At 44.5% G+C, this 21574-nt stretch overlaps 1 protein-coding gene across 4 annotated transcripts in view; it reads right to left on the reverse strand.

Annotated features, from left to right (window-relative positions):
• Positions 1-21040, reverse strand: part of LOC143815000 (gastrula zinc finger protein XlCGF66.1-like) — a 51273-nt gene extending 30233 nt beyond the window's left edge. The window contains exons 1-2 of one of the 4 annotated variants that reach the window (XM_077293768.1): positions 20927-21040; positions 8989-9315 (exon numbers count right to left, since the gene is read on the reverse strand). The gene's annotated coding sequence lies outside the window, so the exon portion shown is untranslated. Of the gene's footprint in view, positions 1-8292; positions 8396-8988; positions 9316-20926 lie in introns of those variants that run through there. The other 3 variants (XM_077293770.1, XM_077293769.1, XM_077293767.1) reach the window with 3 other exon arrangements.
• Positions 21041-21574: the final 534 nt, after the last annotated feature.

The raw sequence follows: 21574 nt of genomic DNA on the forward strand, positions 1-21574 counted from the left end.
CTTAGCTATAAATACCAGAAGAATTGAGATCTTGGGATGTTATAAGTATTTTGTAGTTGTTCAAAGGATACAAAAAACCCCTGGGCATGTACGTCACCTACCGAGAGAACACCATATGAGATCCAAAAAACAGTAGACGGGTGATTCAGTAGCTCTGGGAAACAACTATTATTCCACAATGGCATTTCAGCTACTATATCTACAAATTTAATAACTCTTTTAATTTGTCTCCACATTAATCTCGCCAGTCGGAGTAAAGGTAGTAAATGACGAGTACTGAATTTCTCTATCTCCAAGAACCTCAGTGGGCAATCAATCCGGGTAGAGTAAAGTAAATGACTCTCAGAGTTGGGCAGAGAGTTATTGGGCATCCATTTATTTATCGCCTTAGCTTGTCCAGCAAGGTAGTACAAATAAAAATTTGGCAAGGCCGCCCCACCCCCTTTTTTCGGTCTCTGCAGAGCAGATAACTTAAGTTTAGGCCTAGTCTTCCCCCATATAAAGGATGTGATTAAGGAGTTTAATTTTGCAAAGAAAGACTTGGGTATTGACACAGCACTATGTTGAAAGCAATAATTAAGTTTGGGAAGCAATATCATTTTGATTAAATTAATGCGGCCTGCAACAGAGAGAGGGAGTTTGCTCCAAGTTATGAATTTAGATTTGACCATATCCAGTAATGGATAAATGTTAAGTTGAAGGTCCAGCCAGCTACATTGAGACATATGGATACCTAAATATTTGAAATTGGAAATGATAGGCAGAGTAGAGCCTCGAGACATCGCATCGGAGTGTGAGATAGAGGCATCAGGGCAGATTTATCCCAATTTATATAAAGACCGAAGAATTTACTGAATTTATCTATGGTCGCTATTACTTGTGGCAATGTTTCTTCCATTTTATCCATAAATATTATCATATCATCGGCATAAAGTCCTATATTGTCCACACGGTCCGCAATATTTATTCCCTTAAGATCCATAGAGGATCTTATGCGTATTGCCAAGGCCTCTATCGCAAGGGCAAAAAGGGCCGGGGACAGAGGACATCCTTGGCGGGTTCCTCTATGCAGGGCAAAAGAATCAGAGATGGAGTTATTCACAATTATACGCACCCTGGGATTCTTATATAATGTGTCTATCCCTCTAATAAATTTATCCCCAAAACCGTATTTCCGTAGACATTCAGATAGGAAAGGCCACTCAAGAGAGTCGAACGCCTTGGCTGTGTCTAGCGATGCTAATGCCCAATTATTATCTAACTCCAGAGAACTATATTGAATCACCGATTGGACCCACCTGATATTGATGGAAGTGCTTTTCCCAGGCATAAAGCCGGTTTTAATTTTGCAAAGAAAGACTTGGGTATTGACACAGCACTATGTTGAAAGCAATAATTAAGTTTGGGAAGCAATATCATTTTGTCTGGGTGTACAAGGTCCAGTATGATCATATTCAGCCTAGTAGCTAAAATTTTGGTGAAAATGTTGTAATCTACATTTACCAGTGATATGGGGCGATACGATCCACACTCCAGAGGGTCTTTTCCCTCTTTCTTAAGTACAATAATATTTGCATCGTAAAATGTTTCGGGCATGAGTTTTCCCTCCCATATACTCTGAAGTACCTTCAGTAAAAGTGGTGCCAAGTGACCTCAATATTTCTTATATAACTCAACGGGAAATCCGTCGGGTCCACGGGCCTTCCCAGTGGCCATATCCGTGATGGCATGTTCCACTTCCTCCAAGGTAAACTCAGCCTCCATAAAGGCTTGCTGGGCTGGACTCAGTGAGGGGAACGTTATGTCCGATAAATAGTCTAAATATTCAGGGACACCAAGACCACTACCAGACTTGTATAATGATTTATAGTAATCATGAAAACGCCGGAGAATTTCCTCAGTAGAAGATACCAATGTACCGTCAAGTGTCCGGATTTGTAATATTGTATTAGAGGTGTTATGTTGGCGTACTAAAAAGGCTAGAAGTGTACTGGCCTGGTTCCCCAATTCGAAATAGGATTGACGGGTAAAGAATAATTTGCGTTTTGATTTGGTGTCTATATGTTGAGTAGAACACCTCTGGGAAGTAAGCCATTCCGCCCTGTTACCACTAGTTTGGTTAGCCACATAGGCGGCCTCCGAGTCTCTCAGCCGTGGCTCCATCCCCTCATCCTCCCCCGCCGTTATCTGCTTGATATAGGAGATTGTGGAGGATAGACATTCCCTTAGGTATGCTTTTAGAGTATCCCAAAACAAACCAAGATTTGGAGGGTCTGGATGAGTGTAGATAAAGCAGTTCAGCTGATCAACCATTCTATCACTAGAATCTATTAATTTCAACCAAAAGGGATTCAATTTCCAGGGTATATTATTATTTAATTGACCGTATTTAAGTTTAAGAATAACTGGACTATGATCCGATACCCCCCAATTGCCATGTTCAACACTATCCACCCACAATGCCAGGCCGCTAGATCCAAATATGTAGTCTATACGAGATAGAGACCGCCTAGTTGATGAATGGCAAGTATATTCCTTTATCTCAGGGTGACGTATTCTCCACAGGTCCAGCCATCCACTACCATCCATAAACAGTGCCAATTGTGAGGGGGACTGGGGAGAAGGCCCTCCAGATATCGCGTCGTCTAGCCTCAATCTATCCATGGAATTATCCATGACTAAATTAAAATCTCCCATACAAATAACACTAGCATCAGGATAATTTAGGGAGAAACCCATTGCCATGCGAAGAATCGATATATTAGCCGGGGGGGGGGGATTATAGACACATAATATCACATATTCCCGTGTGTTAATAAAGGCGTGTACAAAAACAAAGCGACCCTCGGGGTCCCGTCGTGCCACCCTAGCTTCCCATCTAACATTCCTATGTATCAGCAGAGAGGCCCCTCTTGAATAACTGGTATGGAAGGCGTGAAGGGAGCACTGTACCCAGGGCTTTTGTGTACATTTAACTGTGTCTCTGGTCAGATGTGTTTCTACAAGAGCTACCACATGGGGATGATAGCGTTTAATCTGCGAAAATACCTTGATTTTCTTTCGGGGAGTCTTAATACCCCGTATGTTCCACGTCATGCATATAATCTCAGACCCCATATCCACACTTAGAAAAAGGAAAAATATACACCGTAACCTGAACAGGAATCAGGGACATCCCACAGAGCACAAAATTACCAATGGCGACTAACAAACTTATCAAACAATCAAAACTGGTATAAAAACCCATACAAAACAAAACTTGAACAGTGGAGGAGTATAATCCTATACTCCTACAGTCAAATAGAAAAGGGGATACCCTCACTGAAACCAGCATCCGGTATTGTTGATAAGCTCAGCAACTATACGGAGAGCACCAATTTATGTTGCCATCGAACAAGTAGAACAGATCAGGAGTCCGGTACACTAGACACCTTGTATGACCGCAACCATTCGGCTGCCTCCACCGGATCCGTAAAAAACAAGGAAGAGCCCTCATGGACAACGCGGAGCCGAGCTGGATAAAGCAAGGAATAGATAATGTTTTTATCCCTGAGCTGCTTCTTAACTTCCATGAACCGAATCCGCTGCTTTTGGAGCTCCATGGAGAAATCAGGGAAAATTGAAATTGTAGCATTATTGAACTTAATAGGGCCCTTCTGTCGCGCCAAGCGAAGGATCGCATCCCTGTCTCTGCAATTGAGGAGACGCGCCAAAAAAGGTCGGGGCGGAGTTCCGGGTGGAAGAGGTCTCGTTGGGACCATATGAGCCCTCTCTACAGAAAATGTTGAGGAAACTCCATCTCCCGGGGAGGTTTTAAGCCAATCCTCCAGAAATTGCTCAGGGTGCTGACCCTTCGATCGCTCCGGTAGGCCAATAATTTGAATGTTATTACGGCGCAATCTGTTTTCCAGGTCATCTGCTTTTTGTTTCTAGGCATTCACAGAGCTGGCAGCCTTTGACAACTTAGCTTCCATAGGAGTAATGGTGTCCTCTATATGAGACACTCTTGTTTCAACTTCCGAGATACGCCCTCTCATAGCTTGCATATCGTGGCGCAGACGACCCACTTCTGTGTGTATGTCCTCTATCTTTTCAGTAAGAGAAGATCTAGTGAGGGATATGGCCTGCATTAAATGCTCAGACACTTCTTTAAGAGTCAGTTCGTCTTGCTCTCCCTCCTCCTTACTGTCAGAGAGACGATTTTTCCATTGGTTCTGCGTAGGATTATTTCTGAGAGTGCGTACATTATCAGGGGCATCCTCTCTGGCATATTTCCTTAATTTGTCAGCAGCCCCAGAACCTTTGGAATGATGCATAGTGATCAGCAGAAGGACCCCACAAAAGGATCACACTTATAGTTATGGCTAGTCTATTCCACAGCAACAGTCCCGCCAGGGTTAAATGCCAAAACAGATCCCAGAAAGGCTACTGGCCAGGCAGAAAGATTGTCAGGGATTTATGAAGTAGCAACTGAGGATTCGCCCAGGCACTGCGCCTTGAAGGAGCCCCACAGCCCTCACAGGTAGAGCAGCAGGGAGGGGGTTAATTCCTCCAGAGTTAAGGTACCGTCTCACAAAACGATTTACCAACGATCACGACCAGCGATACGACCTGGCCGTGATCGTTGGTAAGTCGTTGTGTGGTCGCTGGGGAGCTGTCACACAGACAGCTCTCTCCAGCGACCAACGATCAGGGGAACGACTTCGGCATCGTTGAAACTGTCTTCAACGATGCCGAAGTCTCCCTGCAGCACCCGGGTAAACATCGGGTTACTAAGCGCAGGGCCGCGCTTAGTAACCCGATGTTTACCCTGGTTACCATCGGAAATGTAAAAAAAAACAAACAGTACATACTCACATTCCGGTGTCCGTCACACGTCCCTTGCCGTCTGCTTCCCGCACTGACTGAGTGCCGGCCGGAAAGCAGAGCACAGCGGTGACGTCACCGCTGTGCTCTGCTTTCACTTTCAGTCAGTGCGGGAAGCAGACGGCAAGGGACCTGACGGACACCGGAATGTGAGTATGTACTGTTTGTTTTTTTTTACATTTACGATGGTAACCAGGGTAAACATCGGGTTACTAAGCGCAGCCCCGCGCTTAGTAACCCGATGTTTACCCTGGTTACCAGTGAAGACAACGCTGGATCGGTGTCACACACACCGATTCAGCAATGTCAGCGGGACCTCAACGATCAAAAAAAGGTCCAGGCCATTCCGACACAACCAGCGATCTCACAGCAGGGGCCTGGTCGCTGGTACGTGTCACACATAGCGAGATCGCTACTGAGGTCGCTGTTGCGTCACAAAACTTGTGACTCAGCAGCGATCTCGCTAGCGATCTCGCTATGTGAGACGGGGCCTTTATGGCGCCAGCAGGGGTTTATCAGATAAGGGGGATGCAGGGCCCAATCTTCCAGGGCACACACCGCACCACCCCTTTACTATTTCAGGTTACCAGTTCACTCCTTAAGCTGCACCGCAGGTATACTGTAAAGCGCCGCTCTCCTTACTGCTGGAGTGCGTGCTGCGATAACGTCCGCTGCCTCCCCAGGCACCGCCGACCGCTCCAGACCCCACACCTGTAATCCGGCGTTCCCCAGCGCTCCCTCACTACAGTGTATATGCATATTAGTCCCAAAATATAAGCGAACACATTCAAGATAACATGAATACACAAGGCATACACAAGGCCTGCCAATAAATAAGACAAACCACCAGAATGTATAGTTCAAAAGAAACAACCTTTATTTATACAATGATAAAAAACCCCAATATTGGTACAACACCAATCAAAATATAAAAGCCTCCGATCGTAATGAACAGGGCTCAAGCAAACCCCCACGTAATGCCTAAAAATAACACATAATTTGTAAATGCCATCATGGCACTGGTAAAGTTATTGTCAAAGAGATAAGCCTATACCATGAAGCATATAAGTAAGAGAATGTCACATATTATTAATCATCAAATAAAATGTACTTAGGCTTACTACATTGTAACTTGTGTAACTATACTAGACTACCAAGTAAGAGTGGCCACATTGAGCTAATGATGAAACGTTAGCGTGGCTACTACGGTAAATAACCTAATAAAATTACCAGATTGGAGGCTGCACGAGACCTGCTAAATCCCCAACGCGCGTTTCAAACGAATTCTTCTTCCGGGGGAATAGGTTATTTACCGTAGTAGCCACTCTAACGTTTCATCATTAGCTCAATGTGGCCACTCTTACTTGGTAGTCTAGTATAGTGATAATAGTGATGATTGATAATATGTGACATTCTCTTACTTATATGCGTCATGGTATAGGCTTATCTCTTTGACAATAACTTTACCAGTGCCATGATGGCATTTACAAATTATGTGTTATTTTTAGGCATTACGTGGGGGTTTGCTCGAGCCCTGTTCATTACGATCGGAGGCTTTTATATTTTGATTGGTGTTGTACCAATATTGGGGTTTTTTATCATTGTATAAATAAAGGTTGTTTCTTTTGAACTATACATTCTGGTGGTTTGTCTAATTTATTGGCAGGCCTTGTGTATTCATCCCTCACTACAGTGCAGGCATCCGCTGTGTCTCAGGGGAAAAAACACCCGGCTGGTGCTGCGTCTTGCCTGCCGGAGCGCGTGCACAAAGATGGCCGCCGCAGCCCAGGGATTCTGCCGCCCTTCCAGGCCGCCTCCGCGTCTGCCGTCCCAGGACTCCAAAACCGCCGATCAAAGAGACCACCGGGCTCCTGAGGTCCCGAGGGTACCGTTCCGGCCGGCACAATCGGTGATTTAGGGGTTCTTATGGCAGGATGTGAATCAGGATGGCCGGAGCTCCACGAGGTGCGTCCTCTCTCTAGAGTTGCATAGCCACGCCCCCGAAAGTTATATTATTGACCTTACTTTCATGTTATGGTTTAAAAAAATGTTCCATGAAACTCAGTCTTGTCAAAAGTTTGGACAATTGTTGTTCTGTTCTTTGAGATATTGATTAAAATCTTACTTTTCAAAGGGGGTGTACTGGACCAGAGGGAGCAACAGGTGTGTGTGGCCCTGGGAAAGAGGATTATTGACCTCTTTCTGACATCTGGTGTAATAATACATCCCTGTGACTTATTGACCAAGGACGGATTATTACGTTATTATGGTTCTGACAGCTGACACCCAGCACTAAGTGCCAGGAGCGGTCCCACACAGCTCCCAGCACTTTAACCCCCTAAATGCTGTGATCGAACGCAATTGCAGCATTCTGGAAGCCGGCAGAGGGATGGCAGCCCCTCTACCTTTGGATCAGAGACCCCGCGGGTTAACGTGTAGTCCTGATTGTTGCCAAGGTGACCAATGTCGTCATGATGACATTCGGGTCACCAGAGCTAGGAAAGTTGCTTGATCATGCGCAGTGCATGATCAGCAACTTTATCTGTTAGTGCAGAGCTGACAGTTTGCATAGCATGGGGATGCTGCTGCATCCCCATGCTATACAAGCAATCAGCCTGCAAAAAAATATAGTGCCATAGTGGGACAAAGTAAAAACGTTAAATTTTTTTTTTTTTTTGTAATGGCTCAATGTTATAAACTTCTGTGACGCACCTGAGGGTTTAATGTGCTCACCACATATCTAGATCAGTTCCCTCAGGGGTCTAGTTTCCAAAATGGTGTCACTTGGGGGGATTTTCACTGTTTAGGCACATCAGGGGCTCTTTAAACCCTTGTCAAAATCCAGAAAATTGGCATCTGAAGTACATTTTTTCTGAAAAAAAAAGTTAAATGTTCGTTGTTTTTTTTCCACATTCCAAAAGTTCCTGTGAAGCAGCCGAAGGGTTCGTAAAATTCTTGAATGTGGTTTTGAGCACCTCGAGGGGGTGCAGTTTTTAGAATGGTGTCACTTTTTCATATTTTCTGCCATATAGACCCCTCAAAGTGACTTCAAATGTGAGGTGGTCCCTAAAAAAATGGTTTTGTAAATTTTGTTGAAAAAATGAGAACTGATTGTCAACTTTTAACCCTTATAACTTCCTAAAAAAAATAAATAAAATTGGTTCCAAAATTGTGCTGATGTAAAGTAGACATGTGGGAAATCTCATTTATTACAGTAATTATTTTCTGTGACATATCTCTGTGATTTAAGAGCATGAAAATTCAAAGTTTGAAAATTGAGAATTTTTCTCCAGATTTCCATTTTTTTCCCACAATCAAACGTAAGTCATATCAAAGAAAATTTTACCACTATCATGAAATACAATATGTCAGAAAAAATAAATCTCAGAATCACCGGGATCTATTGTAGCGTTCTAGAGTTATTACCTCATAAACGGACAGTGATCAGAATTGTAAAAATTGGCGCGGTCATTAACGTGCAAACCACCCTCGGGGGTAAAGGTTTTCCAGAATTATAATTTCAAAGATTTGCTCATCTCTGCTCAGCTGAACAGTCGTGTGTTTCCCTGAACGATCCTGAGAGCACAAGTCCCCATATTGTACACAGTCACACACTACAAACCACAGCGTCAGCCGGCTGACAGGAATGACGCTGTGTGTGAACAGCACTCTCACTTCTTACACTGCTGAGGTAAAATGAAAGCCGAACTCTAATTGGTTGTTCTGTTAATCTGCAATCAGAACTCTGATTGGTTGCAATGTTAGGATGAAACCTGAACTCTGATTGGTCGCTATGGGCAACAAAGACAGTTTTACTGTAAGACGGTTCTGACTGACAAATGAGGCCTGAGAGGGGTCGTCCGGTACAAACCGCACGAGGGAACGCGGGGCTGTGACTGTGGCCCGGCCTGTGCTCTCCCACAGCACCACTGGCAGCAGCAGCATCACCTCCCCCCTTCCCACCCTCCATTACAGCAGCAGCTGCATTGTGCTCCTTCCCCCTCCGGCTGCAGCATTCAGTCCCTTCCCCACAGCGAGCAGCACGTTCCCCCTTCCCTCTCAGACCGGTGGGGGCACATGTGACGGTGGGAGCCGAGCTAAGCCCTCGGCCTCCATTCTTACCTGCCTTGTGGTCACTTTTGGCTTCCACAGTCCTTCTCCTGCAAGACTTGAGAGCAGTTGTCATGTGACCGTGATGTCACGGCAGGTCCTTAACACACTCTAGCCTTATTACAAAGCTGCATGATCAGGGCTGTCCCATGGAAACTCGCCGGAATCCTGGCCACCAGTCCGGGCGAGCCGCTAGTCACTACTACTGCGTTCCATGTTTGTGCCTTCGTTTTTTCCTCCTCTTTCTTTTACTTGCCATGACTTCATTTTTTTCTGGTGTCGCAGCCGCAGGATGATTCGTAGTTTCCATTGACACCATTCACTTTACCCAATAAAGTACTGCAAAAGGGGGACAAAAAAAAGGTGTTTTGGGGTGAAATATTTGTTTATATGTTGTTTATTTATTAAGGGCCAACATATTCTGCAGCGCTTTACAGTTTGCACACATTATCATCACTGTCCCCAATGGGGCTCACAATCTAAATTCCCTATCAGTATGTCTTTGGAATGTGGGAGGAAACCGGAGTATATGGAGGAAACCCACGCAAACACGGGGAGAACATACAAACTCCTTGCAGATGTCCTTGGTGGGATCTGAACCCAGGACCCCAGCGCTGCAAGGCTGTAGTGCTAACTGCTGAGCCACCGTGCTGCCCCCAAAATGACTGGGCAGCATTATTCTTCATTTCAGAACGTTTATGGCAAATATTATTATTATTTTCTTTAAGAAGTTTTTTATTGAAGGGTATAACATTCATGTTCAAAAAATTATGCAATACATTAATCAATGCATTGATATACAATTCTACTTCTCTTGGACATCATATAATTAAGACAAATGAGGTTGCAGTCAGAGTCCATGAGATCCATAAGCTCAACAGTATCACACAATCAAAAGGAAAATGACCTTCGTTTTAAACTTATTTTGTTTCTTTTGTTTTTGTTTTTAAACAACAAAATAAAGATTATAAAACAAACAAATAATAACTTTTCATTATTGAACTCACATTAATTCTACTAGTAGCAATTATTAAGTGTATTGTCGCTTCAGTCACACCCTACCTGTCTGCCAGATCGGATCGGGGGATCCCCTGCTAGTATCCTATTAATATACCATGATGACTGTTCAAAGCAAGCTATAAGATGGGTTCTCATCTCATCAGAGAACACATCAATGAAACTCTCCCAAGTATCAAAAAAACGAGACACCGCGCGATCCTCCCCCAATTGCGCCTCTATCCATTCCATGCGAAACACATGTTTTAATTTATTTAAGAACATTCTCAGCGTAGGAGGTTCCGCTGTAATCCACTGCTGTAAGATACATTTTTTCCCTACCATGGATACTATAGATATCAGACGTTTGGCCCCTCTTGTGATTCTTGCTCCCTCCCCCTGCCATATTCCCAATATCGCCCACTCTGGCGTGTAAGGTATATAATTGAGGAGATGGCCTAGGCAAAAGTTTTTAACCTCACTCCAAAACCCCTTGATCACCGCACAATCCCAAAACTGGTGGTAAAGGTCAGCCCCAGGAGCCACACATTTCAGACAATTCGCCGATTGGGACAAGCCCATGAGGAACGAACGGTGTGGGGATATATATGTTCCATGATATAGTCTAAGCAACATTTCCCGATAAGAAGAGGCCGGTAAAGCCTTCCAAGCATAAGACATTGCTTTAAGGATATGTTCTGAAGTCAAATCTGGAAAACGAATAAGCCATCTTGGGAGGCCTGTTTTTCGTTTAGCATAGTCCATCTCTCCTCTCAGCATATGATAGAATCTAGAAGTAGAGTGTAATAATGAAGACCTATCTCGCAATATGGTGTCTAATGGGTTTTCCCAATCAAGCTCCGATAACCGCTCTCCTACTCCTGTAGCGTAAACCTCCAGGATTGCACAATTCGCAAGACAACCCATAGTCAAAGGAAGGTATCTCCGAGTGTGTGACCATGAATAAGGTCTACGAGTCGAAGAATCCATTATAGAACCCACTGTCACCGTCCGAAACCGCGTGCTCCAACTCTCTACCCCCCGTCTCAACCCCACGTCTCGATTCCCAAATATTGGCAAGAAAAGTGAGGAATGTGCATTCAAAAAAAAATTATGACGTATCCTATGCCATATCGTCCACATCACCATTATCAAAGGATTATCCATCACTGAGGAGGGTAACAATTCCTTGTGTGTATGTAGGAGATATAACAAGTTGGTATGGGGTATCAAATTCTGGTCTAATTGAGTGTTAGTATATATGGAAGTATCTTGAATCCAGTCTTTAAGATAACGAAGCAGCGCCGCTAAATTGTAATTCTCCAAATTTGGAAAATTAATGCCTCCATTCTGTATGTGCTGTTCCAATATAGCCATGCTAATAGCATGATGCTTCTTTCCCCAAATAAAAGTGCGAAACATACCATTTATTCGCCGCAATTCACTAGAGGTAAGCAATATTGGAAGAGATTGTATAAAATATAAAATCTGCGGGATAACAACCATTTTTAACAAATATGCCCGACCTAGATATGAAAGGGTTAAATGCTGCCATCCTTCTAATTCTTTTTTAATTTTCTGTATAAGAGGAAAGAGGTTACTTCTCTGGAGATCATGAGGATTCCTAGTTATAAGTACCCCCAAATAAGGCAAAGCATCTTTGCACCATTCAAAAGTATATATCCCTGCCCATGGTGGTTTGCGCGAGGCACATAAATTAAGCGCCTTAGACTTAGTTGGATTAATCGAATATCCAGACATAGTTCCCAATTTATTTATAAGGGCCATAATTTCAGGAAGGGCTTCCTCTGGGTTAGCAATGTATAGCAAAATGTCATCAGCAAATGCCGTAAGCTTCAAACTCAATCTCCCAACCCGTATCCCTCTAAACAATGGCAGGGACTCCAAAGCACGTATAAGAGGATCAAGGGCAAGATTGAATAGAATGGGGGAAAGTGGGCAACCCTGACGGGTACCTCTAGTTAACTCCACCCCCTCTGTTAGTTGTTGATTAACTATAATTTTGGACGTAGGTGAATTATATAATAATCTGATCAGTGCCGCAAATCTCTCACCAAATCCCTGCTTTTCTAGCACCGCGTGTATCCAATGCCACTCTACGCTATCGAACGCAGCCTCTGCGTCTAGGCTCAACAAAATGTTAGAAGAGTTCCTATTTCTAGCTGAGACTATAGTTGCCGCAATTGCGGTGCGGACAGCAATAGTCGAGTGTCTGTCTCTGGTGAAACCATATTGACTAGATGACAGAATCTCAGTGAGAAACGTCTGTATTCTATTAGCCATAATTTTTGCCAGTAGTTTGTAATCCAAATTTAACAAAGATATGGGTCTGTATGATGTTATCTGTGTTGGACTCCTACCTGGCTTTAAAATTAGGGAAGTCAATGCGGAATTAAAGGAAGTTGGGGATGTGCCCCCATACAAATAATAGTTAAATAAATCCTTAAGGAGAGGATCTATATCAGGAGAGAGCATTTTATAATATTCCGCAGATAAACCATCCGGTCCTGGTGATTTATGATTTGCCATTGCTTTAATAGCAGAACTTACTTCCATTAGTGTAATGGGCATCTCCAGAGTTGCGCGCTGAGAGTCTGTCAACATAGGTAATTGCAAAGAATTTAAAGAATGTGTTATGGAAGAGATGTCTCCTCCCCGTGTGGAATAGAGAGCTGTATAATGAGCATGAACAGCCTGTAATATATCTTTGCTGTTAGTCAAATGGTTACCTGAGATGGGGTCTACTAAAAGCGGTATTTTCTGTCTGGGACCTTTTGGATTTGCCAGTCTGGCCAGTAATGTACCTATCTTATTACCCCATCTAAAGAAATGCTGCCTGTTAAAGTCTACTTTCTGTTGGGCTATCTTAGTCAAATGTGCATTTAATAATGATAAAGCATCTTGCCATTGTGACCAATCTTCTGGATCATTAGTTCCCAGATATCGTCTGTAGGCCAATATAGCCAAACCCTGAAGGTCTCTCGTTTCTTGTCCCGCTTTACGCTTTTTCCCCGCCACATATGCGATTATTCTCCCTCTCATGACTGCCTTACCCGTCTCCCACATAAGTACAGAGTCATCCCAATGCTGTATGTTGTCATCCACAAAATTACCCCACTCTTGTTTGAGGAATGTCTCAAACTCTCTGCTTTTAAACAAGTAGGCTGGAAATCTCCATGAGCCCGACTGACGTGGGTCACGGCTACAGCGGAGTGATAAAGTAATAGGAGTATGATCAGAAATCCCAGCGTCCCCTATAGTTGCCTCCATCACCCCCGTCAAAAGAGACTCACCTATCAGAAACATATCAATACGTGAGAGGGACTTATGTGCCTTGGATATACAAGTGTAGTCTCTTTCCGTCGGATGTAATACTCGCCATATGTCTACCAGAGGAGTGTCACGCATGAGATTAGTTAAACCCGATCCCGATCCGAAGTAGGGAGTAGGTAGGACCACAGACCTATCTAATTGCGGATCTAGCACAGCATTAAGGTCGCCCCCCACCACCAAGTTAGGCAAGTCCATTGTTAAAATCATCTGAGAGACCGATGCAAAAAAGGCAGCATTATCAACATTGGGGGCATAAATGTTCAACAACGAGTAGGGGGTATCTTCAATGATCACTTTCATAAGAAGGAACCTACTCTGAGGATCGATCACCACCTCCCCCGGAGTCACCTGCAAATGTCTAGCAAAGGCTATGGCCACTCCCCGCTTTTTCGAAGAATATGTAGTAGCATAAGTCTGACCCAACCAATTATCTCTCAAATGTAATGTATCCTTGTGTGACCAATGAGTTTCCTGCAAAAATATGACATCCGGTCTAGCTCGTTTGAGTGCCTGTAAAACACGACGCCGTTTTACCGGCGAGTTGAGGCCCGCTACATTCCATGACAAGATTTTTAAAGGATTACCTGTCTCTTTCCGGCTAGGCATGCGCGAAGTTGACATCATGGTGGATAGAAGTGGCATAGAGGCAGAGCTTTTCCAATGTTTAGTAGCACATAGGGTCTCGGAGTCCCAGCCGCTCCGCAACCCTCTAAAGTAAATAGGTGTGTGACATCATTAGCAACAATACACTTATGCAAAAATATAACAACCAGTTTCTTATATACATATAAAATTAATTTTAACCAAAGTATAGTCAAAATCACTCTGTAACTCATGTTCCTTATCATTTTGACTTATTTAAGGAAAGATCTATCAGTCTCACATCTAATCTCGCCCCAAATGTTGGAATGCACCTTCAAGTATCTGGGGGGGCAAGATCTCGTCTCAGCTGGTCTAAAGCAATCTTAGGGTCTTCAAACAACTTTGTCTCTGTACCCAGCGTTACTCGGAGTCTGGCCGGGTACGCCAAAGCAAAACGGACCCCTTGTTCAATGAGGAACCGACAAACCGGGCCAAACTCCTTTCTTCGCCGGGAAACAGCTACTGAAAAGTCCTGAAACACCAGGATCTTCGTCCCTTGAATAGTAACATCTCTAAGTTTTCTAGCTGCTGCCAGAACTCTCTCCTTATCATGATAGTGGAAATATTTAGTAATGACCGGGCGAGGCCTCGCACCAGACTCCCTCCTCTCTGGTCCCACCCGGTGTGCCCTCTCAATTTGTCTGGAAGAACCGGGCTCTAACTGAAGGGCCTCCATCAGGTCAACCGTTAAGAACCGAATAAGATCCGCCCCCTTACAACTCTCAGGAATGCCGATAAATCTGAGGTTGGATATTCTACTACGATTCTCAAGGTCTTCAACCTTATCCAGCAAAGAACCAATAAGAATCTTTTGTGCCTCCACCGTGGTTTGGGTATTTACTACAATGTCCTCCATATCACTAATCCGCTGTTCAGCTTCCGTAATCCGAGATGTATTTGCCGACACAGCGGTCACTGTTGCCTCAAGGGCCTTATTCCAAGTTTCGAATTTTTTGTCAAAATATGGGAGAAGAATTTTAGATACTGCTTGAGCCGTAGCAGTATGAGGTTCAGGTGAGGACTGTGAATCAGAGGTGTCCTGTGACCCCTCCCCCGGCCACATCCGATCTAAGGACCTCCCAGCTGAAGATCCACCCTCCATTCTATTTTTATTCTTATGCTTGGTGCGCCTAGATGTGGTCCCCTTCTGTAAGGGAGCCTGTGTTTTCTCCAAATATTTGTCCATGATGTGGTAGTACGAAGACTTCTCAACCACCAAAGGACTCAATAATAGGGTTTAGTTATGGATCCACTGTTCTTAGATCTCACTATCACTTAGGCTTGTAAAATTGAGGTTCGAAATCAATAAGAGTGAGAAACCACAGCAAAAGTGAGATTATGTATATAATAAAATGCCTCCTAAAGAGTTTCAGTAAATGTGAACAGCCTGTAACTATAATCAGTATAACAAATGTTATTGAGTATATATATTATAACAGAAAAAGAAAGAAAAATAACATTCAGCACAATAAGCTTGTGCAACGCATCAACTAAGATTTGTGGTGCCACTAGATGGCGTTATTTGGTTGTAAATCTCAAAATTGCTGCTCTAAAAGAAAAGGACCACAAGATGGCGCTGTTGGGTTACAACTCTTAAATTACGACTCTAGGTGCTGTCTTTAAAGGGCGGGAAAAGGAGAGGACAGAGTCAATGTGGGCTAACGGCTATTGCCTCTCTGCTTCTCTTATTTTTCTATCGCAAAGCAAAATATAGAAAAAACTGTCCTTCCCCTATACACAAAGCCACCCCCTACTCACTCAAGGGGGAAAATAGTATTATACGATAAGGTACTACAACCACAAAAATGAAAAGAGAAAAAGGAAAAGAAAGTTAAAAGAAAAAGTTCAATAAAAGATATATATATATAAAAAAAAAATAAAATATGAAAACAGCTCTGCCTATGCTTCCCAGTATTGAGGAAGTCCGTATCCTTCTTCCAGGTAAACTTCAAAGAGTCCACACTCTAGGCTGGGGCAAGGATCCAGTTGAAATGGCAGGTCCCCGGGCCAGCACGGGCAGTCAGTAAACCAGCAAGGGCTCAATAAGCCAGAGGGACCCCTCACCGACCGAAGCCTCAATATATAGGCAGCTTAGTAAGTCAGCTCCGCTTACCTCCACCCCACTAGCCACTGCGCCCCCAATGTCGCCCACCGGCTCAGGGCAGACTCCGGAAGCAGCCGCCACACCAGAGGGCTAGACGTCCAGCCCCAGACTCAGGCTGAATATGGCGGGAAGGCGTCTCCGCACCGCGGCCGCAATGTCTCTCCGCCTTCAGTTCTGACAGAGCCTCTCACCGCCTCCTCGTCTGTCAGGCACTCCGCTCCAGAAATCTCACCCAGTGTCAGCCAGGTCCGTCCGGTAAGTGTGCCTCTCCGGCACAACAGCCTCGTGTCTTCCGACCCCCGTTTGTTCTTCTGCAAAGCCTCGTTTCCTCCACGGCTCTCCCGATCGTTCTCCGGTCACAACTGGTGCACAGTCACTTCAGGACCATGGGTCTCGTCCCGCAGCCTGGTATCTCTGGACACTCTCAGTGATGTAGTCAGAGTGACTGGAAAGGACCTCTTCTCCGCGTGTTTCACTTTCAGGCCTCAGGTCGGGTCTCTCTCCCCGGGAAGGATAGTAAACGGCAGGGACTCCCGGGCTAAAAAATGCGCCTACCCCTGTGATCCTCCTTTTGCAGTGGATCACCGCCAATATACTCAGCCGGTATCAGGGGACTGTAATCAGGGATGATCCCAGATTTAGTTTCTCGATATTAGGGAGCGCTTCTAAAATGCGGCCATCACTGATGACTCCGCCCCCGGAAGTCCATATTATTATTATTTAATGGGAACCCGTCACCAGGAATAACGCTGTTAACCTGCAGTTATGGGGTTAATCTGCACATTAACAGCGTTATGGTGCTGTCTGGCTCCTGCACGCACCCAAATGCAGCGGGGAGAAAATAATCTTTATTCTCCCCACCAGCATTCAGTCATGGGGCGCTGGATCAGTCCCCACTCCTGAGTATCCAGGGCGGCCTCTGTAACTGTGCCCCCAGCCCTGACTGATGGCCGACCTCAATGTAGAGCCAGTGTCAGTCAAGGCCTGGGGGCGCAGATCTGGCGCCCCATGACTGAATGCTGTTGTGGAGAATAAAGATCATTTTCCCCCCCTACGTGCAGGCGCCGGACTGCATCATAACGTTGTTCATCTGTAGATTAACCCCATATCAGCAGGTTAACAGCGTTATTCCTGGTGAGAGGTTCCCTTTAATGGCCTTCGGCTCGATCTCGAGTCATGGTGACTTGATGGATGAACGATTTGTAGGAAGATCAATTTTGTACAATCCTAGATAGATCCACCAGGGTCTTATTATTGAGCAGATCAAAACCATATAATTTACTGATTTTTATAGTTTAAAGAAAAACTGTAAATCACACTGCTCCCGTTATTCAAGGCATGTACTATAATCAGCAGCTTCCCTAAAAATAGTATGATATCCCCGGACTCCTCACAGCTACCCACATAGTATACTGGATCCCATGATCCCCCATACACAGTATGATGAACTCCACAGCACTGCAAAGAGTCTGATCTCACACAAAAAATTATGACACCCACTCAGGGTGATTCCATACGGCTTCTTATATACAGAATGATGACTCCATGGCACCAACACATTGATATCCCTCAAAGTCCCCTATACTATAGTTCCTATAGTCCACCATGCAATATAAACCGACACAGCCCTTAAACACAGAATGATGACCCCCACAGCCCTCAACACAATATGATGGCCCATAGAGCACCCCCAACACAGTAAGATCCCCTGCAGCCCCCAAAAACAGAATGATGACCATAGTCCCCCAACTGATTATCCCTACAGCACTCTCAACACAATATGATCCCCCACAGTCCCCTAAACATGGAATGATCATACCCACAGTACCCCATCATAGTATGATTCCCCAGATACAGAATGATGACCCACACAGTATTAATGACCCCCATAGTCCCCCAAACACAGAATGATCCCCCACAGCCACCAGAGAATGATGACCCTCAAAGTCCCCCAAACACAGTATGATCTCAAATAACCCCAAGCACAGAATGATGTCCCTCACATTATCTCCAACTCCCAAACACAAAATAATGCCCCACACAGTCCCCCAAAGACAATATGATCCCTCACAACCCCAAACACAGAATAATTACCCCCATAGTATTATCTCCCACAGTACGCAAACATAGAATGATTAACTCCAAAGTCTCCAAGCAGAGAATTTTAACCCCTCACAATATTAGCACAGCTCCCAAACACAGAATGATGACACCCATATCCCCAACACAAAATGATCATCCCCACAGTACCCCCAACACAATATGATCCCCCATAGTCCCCTAAACATGGAATAATCATACCCACAGTACCCCAACACAGTATGATCCCGCACAGCCCCAAATACAGAATGATGACCCTCACAGTATTATCTCCCACAACCCCAAAACACATAGTCCCCCAAACACAGAATGATCCCCCACAGCCACCAGAGAATGATGTCCCCGAAAGTCCCCCTAACACAGTATGCTCTCCCATAACCCCAAATACAGAATGCTGTCCTTCACATTATCTCCTACAACCCTCAGACACATAATAATGCTCCACACAGTCTCCCTAAGACAGTATGATCCCTCACAACCCCAAACACAGAATAATTAGGGTATGTGCACACGTTCTGGATTTTTCGCGTTTTTTGCGCATTTTTTTGGCTGTTTTCCGCTGCAAAGACACTTAAAAAACACATACATTAAGCATTCCATCATTTTGAATGCATTCCGCAATTTTTGTGCACATGCTGCATATTTTTCCGTGATAAAAACGCATTGTGGAAAAATACGCAGCATGTTCATTAATTTTGCGGATTTTTCGCAGATTTCCCTCTATTTAATGCATTGGGAAGCTCCGGAAAAAAACGCGAAAAATCTGCACAAAAACAGCGAGTAAACCGCGAGAAAAACGCGTGCGGATTTTCTGCAGAAAATCTCCCCTTAGGGTATGTGCACACGTCAGGATTTTCTGCAGAAATTTCCTGAACAAAACTGGAGATTTTCTGCAGAAAATCCGCACGTGTTTTTCTTGCGTTTTACTCACGGTTAGAAGCAGGAGTTAGCTGTGTAACACAGCCAGCACCTGCTTAGTATGGTGCGGGCTCAGCTCCTGAGTCCGCTCTATATATGTACACACTGATGTACATGTATGCCAGGGCACGAAAAGGGGCTAATCTAACTGACAACAAGCTTTAACCCCTTCTCACTCCATGACTATTATGATACGGGTCTGTGGAACAAAATAGCGACGTGTTCTTTTCAGACAAGGTTGGCTCTGGTCAAGCCAGTAAGGTCAATCAACACAGGTGTCAGTTTGTACTAATTGAGGGTGCAGACAGCCGAGCCCAATGTAGAGCCGAGCACCACTTCTCTTAGGGTATGTGTCCACGTTCAGGATTGCATCAGGATTTGGTCAGGATTTTTCATCAGTATTTGTAAGCCAAAATCAGGAATGGGTGATAAATGCAGAAGTGGTGCATAGGTTTCTGTTAGGGCTTGTTCACACGATCCTGTTTTGCCTGCGGATTTTTCAGGTCCTGATTTTGAGAACCCGCAGTGGAAATCCGCAGTGGTTTTCCACTGCGGGTTTTGGTCCTGTTTCTACTGCGGATTCCACTGCGGGTTTCCAACTGCAGTTTCCTATTGGGGCAGGTGGAAACCCGCAGCGGAATCCGCAGAAAGAATTGACATGGTACTTCTTTTTTTCCGCAGAAAATCAGCGCGGATTTTCGAGCGGAAAAAAAGGATCGTTGGCACAGCGGATTTCGTTTTCCATAGGGTTACATTGTACTGTACCCTGCATGGAAAACGTCTGCGGATCCGCAGCTGCAAATCTGCTGCGGATCCGCAGCAAAAACCGCACCGTGTGAACATAGCCTTATACTTTTCCTCTAATTGTTCCACTCCTGGTTTTGGCTTACAAATACTGATGAAAAATCCTGACCAAATCCTGATGCAATCCTGAATGTGGACACATACCCTTACTGATACTGATGTAAAATACTGAACGTGTGAACGTGGCCTTAGGGTATGTGTCCACGTTCAGGAAACGCTGCGTTTTTGACGCAGCGCTGAGCTGCAGCATCAAAAACGCAGCGTCCAGATGTTACAGCATAGTGGAGGGGATTTAATGAAATCCCGTCTCCACTGTGCATTAAAAAACGCATGGGTTTTTCCCGCAAAAACGCACATGCGTTGCGTTTTTTCAGAACGCAGCATGTTGCTACAATGAGCAAAACACGCAGGAACACCGCAGGTGACCTGCCAGTGACCTCAGGTGCATTTTTGGTCAGGATTTTACCTGCATAAAATCCTGACCAAAGCCTGAAGCAATCCTGAACGTGGATACATACCCTTACATGTTGGATATTGGCGTTTCTCCGAGAACTTACAAAACAATTATTGGAAAAATATCTTGAAAGGCACAAGTTGGGCACTGAAATGGCACAATTATGGAGAACTTGTAATTCTGACTCTGAACCTTCCACCTGTGGGGTCACAAGTCTCACCACACCCCTAGATCTGTGCCTTGAAAGGTGTAGTTTCCATAAATAAGGGGATATTCCATTGGTACATCAGGGGCTCTACAAACATGACACGGTGCCCACAAACTATGGTGCAAACTCTGTGCTCCAGCGGGCTTCGGACAGTCCGTCCCTTCTCATACCTCTTATTTGTCCAGGTTGCAGCCACTTGTAGCTATTGCTGTATCCCCATAACATTTAATCAGGTTTAGATCTCCAGCGTCTTGAGCTGGGCACAGAATATTAGGCAGTGAAAATTGTGATAACAGTGAAAAATTAGCAATTTTTATCCACTGCATATTAAATTCTGAAAAAAACAAACACTTGTGTGGTCAAAACTCACTGCAGTCCTATGCAGCAGGTGCCTTGAAAGGTGTAGTTTCCAAAATGGGGTCACTTCTTGGAGGTTTCGACTGTAGTGGTACTTCAGGAGCTCTGCAAATGCAACATGACACCTGAAAACCATTGTGTATAATTAGTGATAAGTGAACGTGTTCGGATAAGGTGTTATCTGAGCATGCTCGTGTGCTAACTGAATGTGTTCGGTATGCTCAAAAAATATATTTGTATCCCCGTGCCTGAATGTCTCGCAGATGTCAGGCAATCCCTACATGTCGAATAGCTGCGAGACATGCTGCCGTGGAGGCTCGAACATGTTATTTGAGCACGCAGAAGACACTTGGTTAGCACATGAGCATGCTCAGATAACACCTTATCCCAGCACGCTCACTCATTACTAGGTATATAATCCGTACTTCAAAAACTAGATAGTATTTTTTTTCTCTTTGGAGCCCTGCGGTGTGCGCTGGCAACAGATTATGTCCACATTTGGGAGATTTCTGTTTTTTCGAGAACCCATCACATGATTGGTATACTTTTCAAAATGCTGTCATGGTAGCTGAAAATCATTTGCGAAAATCTGTCCTTCAAAAGCCAAATGGCGGTCCCACCATTCTGATCTCTGCTGTGAACTCAGGCAACATATTATCTC

This window comes from Ranitomeya variabilis, chromosome 3 (assembly GCF_051348905.1).
Source record: "Ranitomeya variabilis isolate aRanVar5 chromosome 3, aRanVar5.hap1, whole genome shotgun sequence".
NCBI classification, from domain to species: domain Eukaryota; kingdom Metazoa; phylum Chordata; class Amphibia; order Anura; family Dendrobatidae; genus Ranitomeya; species Ranitomeya variabilis.